The following is a 20,317-nucleotide window of genomic DNA, read 5'->3' on the forward strand; positions in this document are numbered from 1 at the left end:
AATGGCAAGAGGAAAGAGAAAGAGTATATCCCAAGGAAACCAAGACAATCTAGCAACACGAGAACCCAGCTCTCCCATAGTAGCAAACATAGGAATTCCAAACACTCCAGAGAAAGAAGACACAGACCTGAAAACATGCCTCAAGACACTGATAGAGTTACTTAAACAAGAAAGGGAGGAAAAGCAAAAAGATTCAGAAGCTTTTAAAGAAGAAACAAGAAAAACACTCAAAGAACTCAAAGAACGAGACGAAAACAGAACCAAAGAAATAAAGGAATGGAAGAGGGAAATTAAAACAGAAATTGACACAATAAAGAAAGCGCTAAAAGAGATAACCCTAGAGTCAGAACACCAAAAAAAGAAATCAGGAGTCACAGAAGCAAGCATTTCCAACAGATTACAAGAGATCGAGGAGAGAATCTCGGGGGCAGAAGACAACATTGCAAACATAGACAAAACAGCCAGAGAAGATGCAAAAAACAAAAAGCTCCTCACCCAAAATGTCCAGGAAATACAAGACACAATGAGAAGACCGAACCTAAGGATAATAGGAATAGAAGAGGGAGAAGAGTATCAACTAAGAGGCACAGTAAATATCTTCAACAAAATCATAGAAGAAAACTTCCCTACCCTCAATAATGAGATGACCACGAGCATAAAAGAAGCCTTCAGAACTCCAAATAGGTTGGACCAGAAAAGAAATACCTCCCGACACATAATAGTAAAAACATCAAGTGCCCAAAGTAAAGAAAGAATACTAAAAGCAGTAAGGGAAAAAGGTCAGGTAACATATAAAGGCAGACCAATCAGACTCACACCCGATTTCTCAACAGAGACTATGAAAGCTAGAAGAGCCTGGACAGACATCATGCACTCCTTAAGAGAGCACAAGTGCCAGCCCAAGCTGCTATACCCAGCAAAACTATCAATCACCATCGATGGAGAGACAAACATATTTCAAGACAAATCAAAATTCACACAATATCTGACCACAAACCCAGCACTACAACGAATTATAGGTGGAAAACCCAATACAAGGAGGGAAAATACAGCCTAGTAAAAACAAGAAAACTCCTAAACAAGAAACCTAAAGAAAAAAACACAGACACAACTCAACCCAAAAAAGCAAAAATGGCAGGAAACAGAAACAATTATTCCTTGATATCTATTAACATAAATGGTCTCAACTCTCCAATAAAGAGACATAGACTATCAGACTGGATACATAAACAAAATCCAGCCTTTTGCTGCATACAGGAAACTAATCTCAGAGACAGAGACAGACACTATCTCAGAGTAAAAGGGTGGGAAAAAAACTTCCAAGCAAACAGCTCCAAGAAGCAAGCTGGAGTGGCTATTCTAATATCGAATAAAGTAAATTTCCAACCAAAAGTTATCAAAAAAGATAAAGAAGGACACTTTTTACTCATTACCGGGGAAATCTGTCAGGAGGAACTCTCAATCCTTAACATATATGCTCCAAATAAAAAATCACCCACATTCATAAAAGAAACTCTACTAAAGCTCAAAAAATACATTTCACCCCACACAATAATAGTGGGAGACTTTAACACCCCACTCTCACCAATGGACAGATCAGGGAAACAGAAACTGAACAAGGACACTGCAAAACTAGCAGAGACTTTGAACCAACTAGAATTAATAGATATATACAGAACATACTATCCTAAAGTAAAAGAATACACCTTCTTCTCACCACCCCATGGCACCTTCTCGAAAATTGACCACATAATTGGACACAGAACGAGCCTTCATCGATATAAGAAGATTGAAATACTCCCATGCATCCTCTCAGATCACCATGGTCTTCGGCTGGTCTTTAACAACAACAAAGACAACAAAATGCCCACATACACATGGAAACTAAACAACACTCTGTTAAAGGATAGCAGGGTCAAAGAAGAAATAAAGAAAGAAATTAAGGATTTTCTAGAATTCAACGAAAACGAAAACACAACATACCCAAACCTATGGGATGCAATGAAAGCAGTATTGAGAGGATAACTCATTGCCCTAAGTGCTTCCAAGAAGAAACTGGAGAGAGCTCACATCAGCAACCTGACAGCACAGCTAAAAGCACTAGAACAAAAGGAAGCAGATATACCCAAAAAGAGTAGACGGCAAGAAATAATCAAAATTAGGGCAGAAATAGAACAAATAGAAACAAAAAAAACCATTGAAAAAATCAACAAAACAAAGAGTTGGTTCTTTGAGAAAATCAACAAGATTGATAAACCCCTAGCCAGACTAACTAAAGGGCAAAGAGAGAGTATCTAAATTAACAAAATCAGAAAGGAAATTGGTGACATAACAACTGAAACTAAGGAAATTCAAGAAATCATCAGATCCTACTACAAAAACTTATACTCCACAAAATTGGAAAATCTGGAGGAAATGGACGAATTCCTAGACAGATACAAGGTCCCAAAGTTGAACCAGGACCAAGTAAACCATCTAAGTAACCCTATAACACCTAAAGAAATAGAAGAAGTCATCAAAAGCCTCCCAACCAAAAAAAGCCCAGGTCCAGACGGGTTCAGTGCAGAATTTTATCAGACATTTATTGGGGATATAACACCAATATTCGCCAAGCTATTCCAAAAGATAGAATCAGATGGAATATTACCCAACTCATTTTTTGAGGCTACAATAACCCTCGTACCTAAGCCACACAAAGACCCTACAAGGAAAGAGAACTTCAGACCAATCTCACTTATGAACATTGATGCAAAAATACTCAACAAAATCCTTGCAAACCGAATCCAAGAACACATCAAAACCATCATTCATCATGACCAAGTAGGCTTCATCCCTGGGATGCAGGGATGGTTTAACATAAGGAAATCCATCAATGTAATCCACCATATAAACAAACTTAAAGACCAAAATCACATGGTCATCTCACTAGATGCTGAGAAAGCGTTCGACAAAATCCAACACCCCTTCATGTTAAAAGTCCTGGAAAGAACAGGAATCCAAGGCCCATATTTAAACATAATAAAAGCAATATACAGCAAACCAACAGCCAACATCAAACTTAATGGCGAGAAACTTGAAGCAATCCCACTAAAATCAGGGACTTGACAAGGCTGCCCACTCTCTCCCTACCTATTCAACATAGTACGGGAAGTCCTGGCTGGAGCAATTAGACAGCAAAAGGAGATCAAGGGGATACAAATCGGAAAGGAAGAGATAAAAACAGCACTCTTTGCCGATGACATGATAGTGTACTTGAGTGACCCCAAAAATTCCACCAGAGAACTCCTACAGCTGATAAACAAGTTCAGCAAAGTGGCCGGATACAAAATTAACTCAAACAAATCAGTAGCCTTCCTATACTCAAAGGACAAACATGTGGAGAAAGAAATTAGGGAAAAGGTACCCTTCACAATAGTTACAAAAACTATGAAATACCTTGGTGTGTCTCTAACTAAGGAACTAAAGGACCTGTATGACAAGAACTTCAAACCTCTAAAGAAAGAAATTGAGTAGGATCTCAGAAAATGGAAAGATCTCCCATGCTCATGGATTGGAAAGATCAACATCTTAAAAATGGCCATCCTACCAAAAGCAATCTACAGATTCAATGCAATCCCGATCAAAATTCCAACCCAGTTCTTCATGGAATTGGAAAGATCAATGTGCAATTTCATATGGAATAACAAAAGACCTAGAATAGCGAAATCCATCCTCAAAAACAAAAAAACATCTGCGGGAATCCCTATCCCTGACCTCAAGCTATATTACAAGGCAATTGTACTGAAAACTGCATGGTACTGGTACAGAAATAGGCAAGTGGATCAATGGAATAGAATAGAAGATCCAGAAATGAGCCCTCATGTATATGGTCACCTGATTTTTGACAAAGGAGCAGTAAACATTCAATGGAAAAAGGACAGCCTATTCAACAAATGGTGCTGGTCCAACTGGCACTCAACATGCAAAAGAATGAAAATAGACCCGTTCTTATCTCCTTGTACAAAGCTCAAGTGTAAGTGGATTAAATATCTCCACATTAAACCAGATACACTGGAACTATTAGATGAGAAAGTAGGGAAAACCTTAGAACACATAGGCACAGGAGAAAATTTCCTGAACAAAACACCAATGGCTCAAGCTCTAAGGTCAAAGATTAACAAATGGGACTTAATGAGATTGCAAAGTTTCTGTAAGGCTAAGGACATTGTCAAGAAAACAAAACGGCAACCAACAGAATGGGAAAAGATCTTTACCAACACCACATCAGATAGAGGCCTAATATCCAAGGTGTACAAGGAACTCAAAAAGCTAGACACCAGAGAATCAAATAACCCTATTAAAAAATGGGGTACAGAGCTAAACAAATCATTTTCAGTTGAGGAACACCGAATGGCGGAGAAACATCTGAGGAAGTGCTCGACATCCTTAGCCATCGGGGAAATGCAAATCAAAACAACCCTAAGATTCCACCTCACACCAGTCAGATTGGCCAAGATCCAAAACTCAGATGACAGCAGAATCTGGCGAGGCTGCGGAGAAATAGGAACACTTCTTCACTGTTGGTGGAGTTGCAAGCTAATACAACCACTCTGGAAATCTGTCTGGCGATACCTCAGAAAATTGGATATAGTACTACCTGAAGACCCAGCTATTCCACTTCTGGGCATATACCCCAGAGACACTTTAATACACAACAAAGATATATGCACCACAATGTTCATAGCGGCTCTATTTATAATAGCCAGAAGCTGGAAGGAACCCAGATGTCCTTCAGAAGACGAATGGATACAAAAATTGTGGTACATATACACAATGGAATACTACTCAGCCACCAGAAACAATGACTTAACCAAATTCTTAAGAAAATGGCTGCATCTAGAGAAGATCATCCTGAGTAAGATAACCCAGTCACAAAAGAACAGACATAATATGCAGTCACTGATAGTGGGATGCTAACCCCAGAGGCTTGCACTCCCCCAAGAAACAACTCACAGACTGTATGAAGTCCAAGAAATAAAGAAAAAAAAACTATACATATATTCACAAAACAAGAGGACTTTGACTATTTCCATGTTGCATTTTGTTTTGCATGTACTTTACACTTATTGCAACTAGTACGTTTTCAATGCATACAGTCAAGCCCTTGAAAAAAATCAAGTACTGACTAAAAAACATATTCACATGGTTTTATGTAAAATTTATTTTAATGTCTGAAAAAGCAGTACTGACAAAAATGTATAATTTTAAGCAAAAAATGTTTAAAATCTTTAAAAAAAATAATAAGCTGTTAGTCTTTTGTGTAGATGGAAATATCTCAAGAAACACTTCTTGTTATGATTAATAATTTGAGTCTTATTTGTAACAGATAAGAGACCAATGTATTTTCCATGTATTTTCATGTTAAAAAAAAATAAATCTTGTTTTGAAGACAAAAATAAATAAATAAATAAATAAATAAATAAACAAACCATCTGGTACCAACAGCATCCCCTCAATGAGAAAGAAGAATTAGAAGCTTGAGTGGTCATCCTCAACAACAAAAAAACATCAGCGGGAATCACTATCCCTGACCTCAAGCTATATTACAAGGCAATTGTGCTGAAAACTGCATGGTACTGGTACAGAAATAGGCAAGTGGATCAATGGAATAGAATAGAAGATTCAGAAATGAGCCCTCATGTATATGGTCACCTGATTTTTGACAAAGGAGCAGTAAACATTCAATGGAAAAAGGACAGCCTATTCAACAAATGGTGCTGGTCCAACTGGCACTCAACATGCAAAAGAATGAAAATAGACCCGTTCTTATCTCCTTGTACAAAGCTCAAGTGTAAGTGGATTAAAGATCTCCACATTAAACCTGATACACTGGAATTATTAGATGAGAAAGTAGGGAAAACCTTAGAACACATAGGCACAGGAGAAAATTTCCTAAACAAAACACCAATGGCTCAAGCTCTAAGGTCAAAGATTAACAAATGGGACTTAATGAGATTGCAAAGTTTCTGTAAGGCTAAGGACATCGTCAAAAAAACAAAACGGCAACCAACAGAATGGGAAAAGATCTTTACCAACACCACATCAGATAGAGGCCTAATATCTAAGGTGTACAAGGAACTCAAAAAGCTTGACACCAGAGAATCAAATAACCCTATTAAAAAATGGGGTACAGAGCTAAACAAATCTTTTTCAGTTGAGGAACTCCGAATGGCCGAAAAACATATGAGGAAGTGCTCGACATCCTTAGCCATCAGGGAAATGCAAATCAAAACAACCCTAAGATTCCACCTCACACCAGTCAGATTGGCCAAGATCCAAAACTCAGATGACAGCGGATGCTGGCGAGGCTGCGGAGAAATAGGAACACTTCTCCACTGTTGGTGGGGTTGCAAGCTAATACAACCACTCTGGAAATCGGTCTGGCGATACCTCAGAAAATTGGATATAGTACTACCTGAAGACCCAGCTATTCCACTTCTGGGCATATACCCCAGAGACACTTTAATACACAACAAAGATATATGCACCACAATGTTCATAGCGGCTCTATTTATAATAGCCAGAAGCTGGAAGGAACCCAGATGTCCTTCAGAAGACGAATGGATACAAAAATTGTGGTACATATACACAATGGAATACTACTCAGCCACCAGAAACAATGACTTAACCAAATTCTTAAGAAAATGGCTGCATCTAGAGAAGATCATCCTGAGTGAGATAACCCAGTCACAAAAGAACAGACATAATATGCAGTCACTGATAGTGGGATGCTAACCCCAGAGGCTTGCACTCCCCCAGAAACAACTCATAGACTGTATGAAGTCCAAGAAATAAAGAAAAAAAAAACTATACATATATTCACAAAACAAGAGGACTTTGACTATTTCCATGTTGCGCTTTGTTTTGCATGTACTTTCCGCTTATTGCAACTAGTACGTTTTCAATGCATACTGTCAAGCCCTTGAAAAAAATCAAGTACCGACTAAAAAACATATTCACATGGTTTTATGTAAAATTTATTTTAATGTCTGAAAAAACAGTACTGACAAAAATGTATAATTTTAAGCAAAAAATGTTTAAAATCTTTTCATCTATCTTTGTTTTGAAAAATAAAATCGTTTAAAAAAATAAAAATAAAAAAAAAAAAAGAAGAAGAAGCTTGAGTGGTTTTCTCATTTGGGATTATGTTGGGTCTCCAGAGATGGCAACGGCTCAAGTGAATCCTTGCCCCACCTGAGCTGTGGGGCAAAATCAGACCCATGCAGGAGGGACTTGTTCCGAATCGAAGATGTGCATGACTACAGTGTCTCTAAGGAAAACTAGTGATTTGGAAAGTTCCCTCCTTTTCCAGGTACAATGGCTCAGGTAGGGTTGAGTGTCCCCAAAAAAAGGACCATACAATGTGTGTGTGAGACGTGATGAATGTTATACAGTGAGGCCTATGGACTGAGGGTCTTCGAGTCCCCAGAGGTGGAGGGATGCTCTCACAAGGAATTGTTAAGTTTCCTGAGATCATGGTTAACTCTTGGTAGAAGATTATTAGAAAAAACAAAACAACAACAATACATACATACATACATACATACATACATACATACACACATACATAACGGTGCCTCCTGACATCTTCCCACATAAAATCCCTCTGGTGATGTGTGACTCCCTCCTCCGCTGTGCGAGCCCACCTTTGTCATCTACCATTAAATTGATGTGACCCTGGGTAAACCCTTACCAGATCCTACACAGTCCTGTTATGAACTTCTGCCTTATAAACAGTAAGTGTAAAAAAATTCCTCGAGTGTTTTATCGTAGTTGTGTGGGAGGAAGGGTGAAACAGACAAATAAAACCAGTGATACAAAGATGGCGGCAGAAGGTTCCAGTTCTCAGCAACACCCCAGCCGCAAAGGGCTCCAGGCTCAGAATGGCCTCCCGTGTTTGATTTAGTGCTCTCATGAGAACATCAAAACATGGTTTTTTGCTGTTGTTTCATGTAGATGTGTGTGTGCCCAGTGTATGTATGTGCACCACATACATGCCGCAGTCCATGCAATTCAAAAGATAGTATCAGATCCCCTGAAACTGGACTTCCTGGTGGTTGTGAGCCGCCAAGGCTAGGAACTTAACCTAGCTCTGTACAAAAGCAGTAAGCACTCTTAATCTCTGAGCCATCCCTCCAGTCTTTCTCATACATATATCTGTGTTGAGGTTTCGTCTTTTACTGTCTATTGTAATGATACGTGTGCCCAAAAACCTAGAGTCTGCACACAGCCCTTGTGACCCCGCCCCCAAGTTAATTCTGATTGGTGAATGAAAATGCCGACCTCCAATAGCTGGGCAGAAGAGACATAGGCGAGGTTTAGGTATCTCTGGCCTGAGGGCTGCTCAAATGGAGTTAAAAGGTGCCCAGACGGAACACAGACAATAGTAAATAACTCCTGGTTATCCATAGAAAGTGGATTCTAACAGCACGGAGGGTAGGCAGCTTCCCAGCTATTGTGCTGCTTATGGTTTATTGTAAATTTAAAGGCTGTGAGTGTGGTTTTTATCTGAGAACCAATAACCAAAGGCGGGGTTAAAAAAAAAAAACTGGGTCTGTATTTAAATATTTTCTACTACGAATTTTAATAGGGGGTCCCACACTGATATTTTACACTAGACCAAAAAACTTGGAAGGTAACCATCCAGCCAGTTCTGCAGAGATAAAACAAGGCAGCTACTGTCACACCAGAACCTTTGAAGAAGGCAGAGAATGGTGATGTCCAGGAGAGTGAAACACTTCTCCTGGGTGCAGTGACAGACATGTTTAATCCCAGCACTCAGGAGGCAGACACAGGCAGATTTCACTGAGTTCAAGGCCAGTCTGGTCTAAATAGTGGCACTACCACACACACACACACACACACACACACACACACACACACACACCACCTCAGTAAAAGAAGATAGAATAGTCAGGAGAGAAAATTCTTCATGAGAAGGGGGTAGATGATTTTACCAAGACAAGATAAGAAAGGGATTGTGAGAAGTTTGTTAGGCATTCCCACTGCAGAATAGTCCATAAGCTTGAAATGTCCTTCCTTAGGGTACCAGAAAACCAAGATCATTAGAACCATGACTTCTATCAAACTTTTCCTAGAAGACTCAGTCCTGTTCTGGAACTTTCTGTGGGTATAGATTGACATTAAAGTGAGCTGTGGGTGCCATCTGGAGGCTAAAGGAACACAAGCCAGTATGTGAAAGTCACCGTTGGACATTCCTTCTGAGCTCTGGCTTTTGAAGACACACATGCCAGTTTCTCTATCACCCTCAACTTTCAGAGGCCCTCTGCAATAAAGGAGACTCCCAAAAACCATGTAAAGATGGCCCCATTGAAGAAAGACGGTCTCAAGATCTACCCCACCACCTTGTCCCCATTAGCTTAAAACATAGACAATGCCATTATCATATAATTATTATGCCTGCTTAGAATCTTTATCATCACTCTCCATGATACTGGCTGATTGAAGCCAATCCACTCATTGGTAACTAATTCTGATGTTGGGGAGTTGTGAGTAGCTATTCCTAGCAAAATTATCTAAGTAATGCTTTGGAGGGGGGTGTCATCTTGACCCTATTATTAAGGTTCAGATATTTTGACTTACACAAACAGTACTTTTTACATTTTTTGAGACCGTGACTGTGTCTCTTCACATAGGCTAGACTGTCCTGAAACTTTTTTTGAAGAGCAGAATGGTCTTGAACTCATAGAGATCCATCTGCCTCTGCCTCATGAATGCCAGGGTTAGAGGCATGTCCTTCCACACTCAGCACTCTCTGCATTTCTAAGATTCAATTCTATTTACTCAAAAAAATTAATATTTAGTTTGTCTCTACCTTATCCCTAAAAGAGGCCAAAGATTAGACCTAAAGTGTTGAAGTGGGCACATGCTCTAACTATACATCTCTGTTCACCTTGCCTCTCCTGAAACTGCTCCATAATAAAGAGACAGATGAGCAGGAAAAGAACAAAGCAACCCTTCTATGCGGACCAACTGCCATCTGAGTTTGCCATTAATTGTTCTTTTCATTCATAGTGGCTAGCAAGAATGGATAGTTGCTCCAGTATCACAGACTTGTAAAAGGTTTGGTTCCTTGGAAAGACAGGGCACACCCTCCCCCACAGGATGAGAGAGGACAGTGAGTTTGTTGAAGGGAGTAAGTACTTTTCTTCTTTTCAAGGAATTCTTTGTGGACCTACACTTCGTCTTAGGAAAGTTAAAGATGATCTCCACAGAAATGTCTTTAGAAATATCACCTCCCTTCCTCTCATGTTGACTATGGGGTTAGTAGAAATGGTTGTGTTTCCATCTTAAGCCCAAGGGGATAAGGCTGGACCTCTTGTTGGTTTTGCTCAAAACCTAGAAGATAGGAATTAGTCATTATTCTAGACCGTGTCTAGACCACCTTCGTCTACTCAGGCTGATCAAGCAACAAAATCATCTTTTAGCTTAAAACTCCTTTTAAACTAGCTCTAGAGTGAGTGGATTCCACACAGCTTGTTAAACATCCTCACTTTTCATTGGCATCCCCTCCTGTCCCTGACATCCTGTATCCCCGTTCCCACGTATCCCTACAGCTTTAAGCTGAAGTATTCTCCCCATTCCATCATACCGTCTGTGTTCTCCTACCCGTTATATGTTTGAAACTGGGTTGGACCATAGGTTTCCATATAGATTTTTCTACACTTTCCCTTTTGGTTAGCCTTGCCCTCCACACTCACCCCCTACCCTGTTACTACCCCTTCCATCCCTCCCTGTGTGAGCCTTTTCTGACCCCAGTATTTCCCCATTTATACCTTCACTTTACCTATGCCTTTCTATCTCTCCTTCCCTAATGGATGCATCATAATGACTCATTTCTAATTACATGACTTCTACATATACTTCAAGTTTAAAAGGCTCTCCATACAACAAGCAATTGGCTTTGCTGCTCTGATTCTGGGTGATATCATTCAATGTGATCATTGAAATCAACTATGCTCTCATCTATGAGAAAGTATCAACCTAAGATAAAAATCATTTCTATCAAAATCTTTGTTTAAAAAATCCCATATCCTTCTCCTTTTCCTCCTCAAATATTTTTACTCTTAATTTTTCTTGACATAATATAAGAACGAGAGTTCCAGCTGTGGTAGCATTGACCCATTATCCTAGCATTTAGGAGGCAGAAGCAGAAAGATTGAGTACAAAGACAGCCTCAGCCTAAGGGGGGAAAAACTTTATTGGACTCAGGGACTATTTGTTGTAATTTTTTAAAAAGAGGACATGAAGTCAAGAGGGAGACAAGTCAGTATGTCTGGAGGAAACTGAAGTGTGCGTAATATGAAAACATGCTGTATACGTGGATTCACTATATAAAATATTCAAAGGGTAAATAAAAATATTATTTGAAGAAATAAGAGAGCATGACTACAAACCTGCTTCTTTAAACTACAAATGAATTCCAAGGAAAACTGATTTGTCAGAAGGAAAACTATGGAAGAATGACACAGACATCAAAGCGAGAAAAGATGCTGAAGAATCGAAGAGCAAATAGTGTCAGACTTAACGTGCTCTGTGGGGTAAATCTTTTAACAGATTCCTCGTCTAAAAGTCTTCATGGTAAGCAGCCCAGGAAGCTAAGCTCCTGTGATTAACTTGCCTCTCTCTCTCTGTGTGTGTGTTCTTTGCTGTGGTCCAGATTATTAGAGCTGATAAACAGACCTGAAGGCTCCTGATAACCAGCGACTGGTCTCAGGAGTGCAGAATTCAGAAAGCAGACCCAGTGACAGAAACCTCTACATACACATGTAAGGCCTGACACTTGATACAATGGGGCTCCAAAATGATGCAGAAAGCCGCTTAATTGGTTTCTTTAAGTACAGTTCTCATAGGTTAATGCTACGAGATCATGTTCTGAAATTCCATTTCCTGCTGGACATATTCATTCTCAATGGTTTTCCCAAACAAGTGACAATTTGGAGACACTCCAAGCAGCACACAATAGCTAGGAAGGGGAATGAGGAGAGTGGGAGAGAAGGAAGGGGCGGGGCTTCAGAGTTTTCACAGTCCCTTTTATGTTCTCATTGTTTAACAGGTTGTAATCAAAACCATGCTTGTTGTTTGGTTACAGCAACGTTGAGAGCAGGGATGCTGACATCATCAGGAACGGTGACTTGGAGGTTAACATACTGTCTATGGAGTCCGGAAAGTGGTCTCGGTGTGAGAAGGAGAAACACATCTCATTCTCGGTAGCCCACTGCGTATCATCTCATGGCTCTAAGCCGCCTACGGTAAAAACAGAAATAATGCAACCAATGCCAGTCTGTGAGGTAAGGCACGAGACAAGGATCTGCTGTGTCGACAGAAAGAAAAATCATACCTTACCTTATGCTTCTCAAAGAGTGGGAGGAAAAAACCAATTCATCTGGACCACCCTCGGTCACAGCCCAGAATAGAAAGGAATCATAAACTTGACTCCATCAGAGTGGGAAAAGTGAGTCTCACTTCCTCTGCTTCAGGGACTTATGGACTCTGAGCTCACCCCAGCCTGCAGTCTATTTCTGTACGTAGAGTATTGTTTGAGCAAAACTGTATCCACTCGTGTGTGCTACCTATGGCTGCCTTCAGGCTCAAACAACAGAGTCAGTAGCAACAGCCGAGGCCCTCTGCCCCGCAAAGCCTAGGGTGCCTGCCGTCTAAGTCATTACGGGAAAACTACCTCAGAAAGTTACACGCAAGTACTTAAGATGGCGGGTTTCTCTTGTTCTTAGTAAGATTTCTTCCAACTACTTCCTCTGGCAAACCGTCCTCTGCTGAATAAGATTCCACAGACAGGCTTGCTGGCAAGCTTGCTGAATTTTTTCAGAGTTTCTTGTAGCTTTCAAGATCTTTTAAGTAAGTCCTTGTACTGTTAAAACTGCTCTGGTGGAGTCACTTATTCACAGAGCAGTCCATTTGTTATGTAAAGGCAGCAGTGACTTATTACCTTTTATATTAAATCTATACAAAGATTATTAAAAGCCTGAAGAAGCAAAGACCTTGGCTAGGAGACAAATACAGTCTTTGCTCCACACCTTTGAAACAGACCCAAGTTGGTGAAGGAAGCTGGGAGAACAGCTGCTAAGCAAGAAATCATTTCCCAGAGAATTTGGGGCTGTTGTGTTAAAGCTTCAAAATACAGAAAGCAAGCATCCTAAGTCCAGAAGGCAAACCTCAACAAACAAAACCTTCCTGCCTTTGAATTCACTGTAACAACAGAACAAAGAGGCTCCAATGGTTGGGGTAAAAGCATGCATATGGGCGTGCACACGCACACGCACACGCACACGCGCACGCACGCGCGCGTACACACACACACACACACACACACACACACACACACACACACACTCCCCTTTGTAATACAGTGTTACAAAACCAGTGCATCTTTGGGTTACCTAAACTTCTGCAGCACCAACTTAGAAATACTACTAGTGCCACCTTATGGTCACCGAGTGTATTACATTCCCTTTGCATCAGACCTTATTTTTCTTATTGAAAAGTGTGTATTGTAAAACAGAATCATTGTCCTCTTAAAGAAAGAGAAGTGGTAAGCTACCTAGAGATTGTCACACACTATAGAGACCCCCACATGATGTGGCCTTTGAAATCACTCTTAAAACACCCATACTTCTTTGGGATGGCTGTTTATATCGGAAAGACTAAAAACAGTTATCACCAAACACTTGAGATTCCTATCAGAATGAAAGATGTGACTGGCACAGGGGTCTATCTAAGTGGCGGAGGACTTGCCTAACATGCACAAGACCCTAGCTCTATTGAGAAGGGGTAGACACAGTAGGTGGCTATCAACTCGTGCAAGCTCAGAGACATCAAGAAGAAGACAACCTACAAGCAAAACCAGAGTCAAGCCACAATTTGGAGCCACTTTGTCCCAGGACTAAAGGGAAATCACACCCACTCAACTTGGGGCCCAAGTATTCTTAGAGAGCTAGGCTATGTTCCTCATGGTATACTTTTGGGAGTCAAAACATGGAAGCAAAGTTGCATGCTGCTACATTTTATAACACTTGCTATAGAGATTACATTGTAAGTAAACACAGCAAGAGCTCATGCAACCTACTAACAAAAGCCTTCCACACAGAATAGAGCCCCCTTGCCCAGACCAAGAGCATGCTGCTTTGGCTGCTCATATCCTAGTCACACAACCACCTAGGGCCTGGCCGAGAGGATTAGAGAACCGGTTAGGAAGGCTCAAACCCTGACATGGTGAAGTCCACTGGGACACACATGAATGCCATGGAGAAAGGGATGGGTTAGCTGTCTCTCCCTTGGCAGAAATGTGGGTCCCACCTCCCTGCATTAAATCCTTTTGCTTCTGATTTGAAAACCATTTGGCTTCCTGAAAAGTACACACTCAGAGTTGATGAAAATACACACACTCAGAGCTGATGAAAAATACACACTCACACTCAGAGTTGATGAAAAATACACACTCACACTCAGAGTTGACGTCAAAGAAGCACAAAACGAGTCTCTGCTGGTCTTCCCCAGACTAATCATAACGGCTATCAAATAAGGACCAGGATGGCCTCAGATACCCCAGGAAAGAACAGAACTATGTCCAGATCCTCTGGGATCTGTCAGGAAGAATAAGAAATGTATCTCTCTGAGGACTAAAGAGATGTATTTCAAAAAAAAAAATGGCCATATTGCATACTTCATGAAACGAACTGGGGTGCAGTAAGCAACTTGCTTTCTGTCTGGAACGTTAGTGAGAATATATTTTGCTTAGAATATATTTGCTTAGAATAATATTAGAATATTGTTATTGTTGCTTTTGTTGTTGTTGTTACAGAGACTTAATGAACATTGTTTTCTTTAGTCAAATGAGCATTTCCCCCAACCCCCACTTTTCTGGTGACAAAGTTGAGATTCAGAAAAGTTTAGTGACTTTTGAAACACTAACGGGAGTGAGAGGAAAAGGACCCAGCTCTGTCTGCAGAGCAGGTCCTGTCTGCTCTGCCCCACCTTTCTGTTATTCCTTACACAGCCGATTTTCTCAGACAAAGCCGACTGAAAAGTTAACACTGTGTTGAAACATCCGCATGTCAGGAATTGAGATCCTAAAACACAAGTTGTGGGTGGGGTTTACAGTATAACTACAGTGTCAGGATGCTTCCATGGATAAGGAGCTCCTCCCTCCAGAGACTTGGGAAGGGTGTGGCCAAGGGATTGGAAACCACTTCCAGCAACAGCTATTTTTGAGTAACAGTCAAGGTAGCTGTTCCAGTTCTTGGAAGTGACATTTTCCTGACAGCTGCAGGGAAGTAACAGAGTGGATAGCTCATAAACCTTTATTTCCTGGGGCTCTGGGGGCTGAGATGTGAGATCAACTGCGAGCATCTGTGGTTCTGATGCAGGGCTTCTCGGTGGAGGCTGTGGACTACATGCTTTCTCACATTGCAGGAAGAGAGCAAGAGGGCAGGAGTGCTTCTGAAACCCCCGAGAACCCCAACTTTCCTCTGGTGACCTAATGATAACCCCCAAAGTCCACCTTGTCATGTACTTAGGGTTAGAACTCCAGCCTATAAACCTGCTGAACTGTCTGCAGTCTAAAATGGGTCATTCATTCCCACCCAGTGATCATCTTGTGAGTAGATTATTTTTAATGTGATCCACGACACAGTTTATCAGCCACAGACTTCCAGCAGCAGATACCAATGTCTCAGTAATGGAAGGTATGGAAGGCAATGACAAGAAAAGATGCTGAAACAGCACAGGGAGGAGCTCGGCAAGGAGCAGCCCCTGGACTGGTCTCTTGAAGGATGATCTCTAGGGTACCCACAAGGCACTTCAGAGGGCAGAAAATGCAAGAATGAATCTTTGGAAGGAAATAAATTATCCTTTCCTAGCAAAAAGCTTAAATCTGGAATCTAAACAAATGTTCATTCAAAATATGCAAGTTAACCCAACATAGGTCGTTTTAAAACAGATGAGTTTTTTATACTAAAATGCCAAAGCCTGGCATGTTTTAGATTTTATTTTCCTGGGCAAATGGTACCACTTAGGAGACCAATAAATAAATAAATAGATAAATAGATAGATAAATAAATAGATAATTAATTAATTAATTAAATAATTAAATAAAACCTTGGCCAGACATGACGGCACATGCCTGCAAAGCACTAGCGTTAACGAGGCTGAAGCAGAAGAATGACATGAGTTTGAAGCTAGCTTCAGCTGTATAGTAAGTTCTAAGCCAACCTAGACTATATAACGGAATCTTATCTCCATGAAGAAGAGGAGGAGGAAGAAGAAGGAAAAAGGAGGAGGAGGAACAAAGAAACAAAGAAATGTGAAAAGGAGAAAACAGTTAATTCTTTGCACATGTAAGTTGTGGTCTGGAAATGCAATCCCAGATGTACTTGTGCCGGCTAGATTTGTATAAACTTAATACAAGCTATACTCATCTGAGAGAAGGGAACCTCAGTTAACAAAATGTCTACAGATTGGCTGTAGGCAAAACTATAAGGCTCTTTTTAGTCAGTGGTTGATGGAAGAGGGTCCCACCTATTGTGGGTGATACTATCCTTGGACTGGTGATCCTGGATTCTATAAGAAAGCAGACCAAGCAAACCATAAAGAACAAGCCAGTAAGCAGCACCCTTCCATGACCCCTGTGTCAGCTCCTGTCTCTGGCCTCATGCCCTGCTTGAGTTCCTGTCCTGACTTCCCTCGATGAAGAGCAAAATGTAAGCCAAACAAACTTTCCTTTCCAAGTTATTTTGGTCATGATGTTACATCACAGCAACAATAACCTTAAGTAAGATAGTTCCCATTGCTTGTTTTATGTCAAACAGCCTCATTGCCTTCAGACTTCAAGTGAAGCATTTTTTAAAAGTCTCTTGAGATATCTTTGTCAACAAGATGAAGAAAAGCAGGCCAGATGATAGTACACTTATGTGGACTCTTGGGTCGCTTTTGTTTGGTTTCTTTGGATAATAGCTTCACTGTAAGATAATTACCTAGCATAAAGAACCTGTAATCCCACTGTAGGAGGGATGGGGTTTTATCTAAATAAAATAAATAAATGAAGACACTAAGTGATGGGGGAAAGAGCGTAGTACATCTATGGTGAAGTAGGTTGGATTTGTCATCTTGAAGTAACCAAGGTTCAAACCATGAATTTTCCTTTCCTGAGAAAACATGCTTTTTGTAGTCTGTTCACTTGCTCTGTTCTAGATTCTAATTCCGTTTTCTACGGCATCTACAGATCATTGCAGGCAGTGAAGGACTCTGAGACACGGAAAGCCAGAGCAAGGGTGCAGCAAGAATCAAAACTAGAAATTCTGAGAGAATCCGCAGACTCGGGAGCGTTAATGCTCACACTAGTCCACAGTCCAGACAAGACAGCTCCAGGGCAAGTCCAAATGGAAGGCAATAGGTTCTGTCCTAAACAAGCAGAGAAAATGTGGCTTTAGGATGGTCAAGTACACAGAGACACTAGGAGAAGCAAATCTGAGGCAGGTCTGTGCTTTAAAAAAAATAAATAAATAAAATAAAAAAAATTTTAAAAAATCACTGCAGGAATTGGTGGCAACTGAATCCAGCCAAGCCCTGAATACAGACCTTGTAGAAACAGAGCTCAAAAAGATGCTTCCAGCTGCCCTGGCTGAGATGGGGGTTTTCCATGCCTTACTAAATGACTAGAGAAAATAGAAAAGGTAAGTCTTCCTCAAAGAGAAGCACACTCCCTCACTACTAATCTTAACACACAAGGGACGTGCCTAAAAGTTCACTCAGAAAGACTATTTCTGTGCCGTAAGTAGAAATGATCCTTGAGTGTTTCTTATCAAAGTCCTTACATCTTGGAGAAAAGTAATATATTGAACTATTTAAACATATTGATTGACCAATTGATTAATCGAATGATTGATTAGGCCTAATCTCCAAAAATAGTATTTATTTCCAGTAGTGGCATCTGGTCACAGTCCACACAACAAGATTACAAACTACACTGCTTCCTTTAGGTGGCTGACAACTTCAAAGTCTTCAAGAATCCAAATTAAAGTTAAAAGTTCGCCATTACGGCTCAGTTGCTAGGAAAAGAGTGAGAATAAATGGATGGTTTCAACAAACGTGCATCCAGCTACGCCTCACAGACTTGGTGATCCTTTATTGTCATCCTTCTCTCTTCCAGTAGCTGAATTTATTTAAAATTTCCATTCATTCCCCATCAGTTGTTAAATATTAAACAGTGAACTCCAGTTCCACACTGGTAAGTGTACTGTACTTTACTAGTAAAAATTTTTTAAAAAGAGATTTAACATGCCATGAATATTTATATATGAATAGGATACAAGTATCTCTCAGCAAAGAGGACAGAAATTTCTATGGGAATAATAGGGTTTGCTGGTATTAAGACCCTTAATCCTAGCACTAGAGAGGTGGAGGCAGAATAACCAAGTATTCAAGGCCATCCTCAACTACATAGTGAATCCAAACCATCCTGGGCTACTTGAGACCCTGTCTCAAAGAGGGGGTGGGTAGAGATGGTTTATTGGATAAAATCTGATAACCTATGTTCAAATCCCAGGACCCACACCTTGTCTTCTGAGTCCCTCACTGTGGCCACCATTCCATGAGCAGGCACATACACACACAAACACACACACACACACACACACACACACAAACACTTGTGCGTGCACGCACACATGCACACACACATGCACACACACATGCACACACACACAGAGAGAGAGAGAGACAGAGAGACAGAGAGACAGAGAGACAGAGAGAGAGAGACAAAATAATAAATATTGTGGTTCAAAAACAGTGTCAAAGGAACAGAAATTCACTCACCTGACAAAGTCTACCATAGGAAATAAAGCCAAGAGGTGGAGTGAGAAGGCACAGGGACCCTCCCCAAACAAATTGGTCAAGGTCCTCTCATTCCACCTTCCCTCCCAGAACCTAACCCTACTTTAGTTATTCCTAAAGAGGAAGTTATTGACTGAATGTGTGATATTTCCCAAACCTGTACACTGAACTGTTAACACCCACAACAGTAGTATAAGGTGATTGCCCTCCAGAGAGGTGATTAGTCCATGAGGGAAGTGCCTTCATATATGGGTCTAGTGTTCTCATAAAATCAGCCCCAATAGGCTCCTTTGTCTCTCGTACAGGTGAAGATGTAGCCAGAGGATGAGCCTATGAGCTGAGAAATGAGCCCTCACCAGACAGCAATCAATGTTAACCTTGCCTTGATCTTGGACTTCCCAGCCTCCAGCACTGTAAAAGACATAAATTGTTTGTAGTCATATGAATTTGTGGAATGCTGTGTTTTAGAGCATCCTTTATGGGTTCAGTTGGAGCAGTAAAATCTGGCACAGATACAGAAAGGTCATTCCACCACACCTAGTGCGCTGGCATCAAAGGCACAGCAGACTGAGTATTGCCCATGCAATGTCTACTACGGTTTCCAGAATAGAGATCAGGAAGAGACATGATGGGTTTAATGAACATTCTACATACAGGAAGTGCTATATTCGGAGGAGATTAAATATGGTTTCATTCACAGAGGTCAGCATAGAAATTTGAAAGTCTGTATTTAGAATGTTAAATTATATTGACCCTTCTGTACTGTGTCAATAATAAAATGATGATTTCTTTTTAATCATCTGTATTTTTAAAAAAGACAGTAATTAGCAAGACATAGAGATAAAAGTGTGCCTCTATTCTTAGTATCCTGAAGCTTTAGAAAGCAGGGTCTTAAATTTGAGATACCCTGGGCTACATATGAAGAGCCTATCACACACACACACACACACACACACACACACACATGTTACATTAAGTAATCAAGCATTCAGTATATGTGGTAGACTATGCTATTGCTAATCCTTTTCTCTTCCCATGTGACTTCTTGTTTCAGGACTAGAAATCAGCCCATAGCCTTACACATGCTCACCAAGTGCTATCCTCTCTAAATACATCCCTACCCTTCTTCCTTCATCATCCTTTTATTTTGAGACAGAGTTGGACAATTCCTCAGGCTAGCCTTGAACTTGCATATACAATTGAGTCCACCCAATCCCTTTGTGACTTTTTATTCCTTTGATTTGTCATTTGCTGTATTTCTCTTTCTTTCGGTTCAGTGCATGGTTCAGGTGGCTCCTATCCTACCCCCAGAGAATGAAGAGCCAATGGCCTGGGCTTAATTCAGCTGCTGCCTAGAATTCCCCCAAATCACAGTTAATGATGAGTGTAACACTAGGAACTTCAAGAGAAA

Source organism: Micromys minutus (assembly GCF_963924665.1).
Source record: "Micromys minutus genome assembly, chromosome: 8".
In the NCBI taxonomy this organism is placed as follows: Eukaryota; Metazoa; Chordata; class Mammalia; order Rodentia; family Muridae; genus Micromys; species Micromys minutus.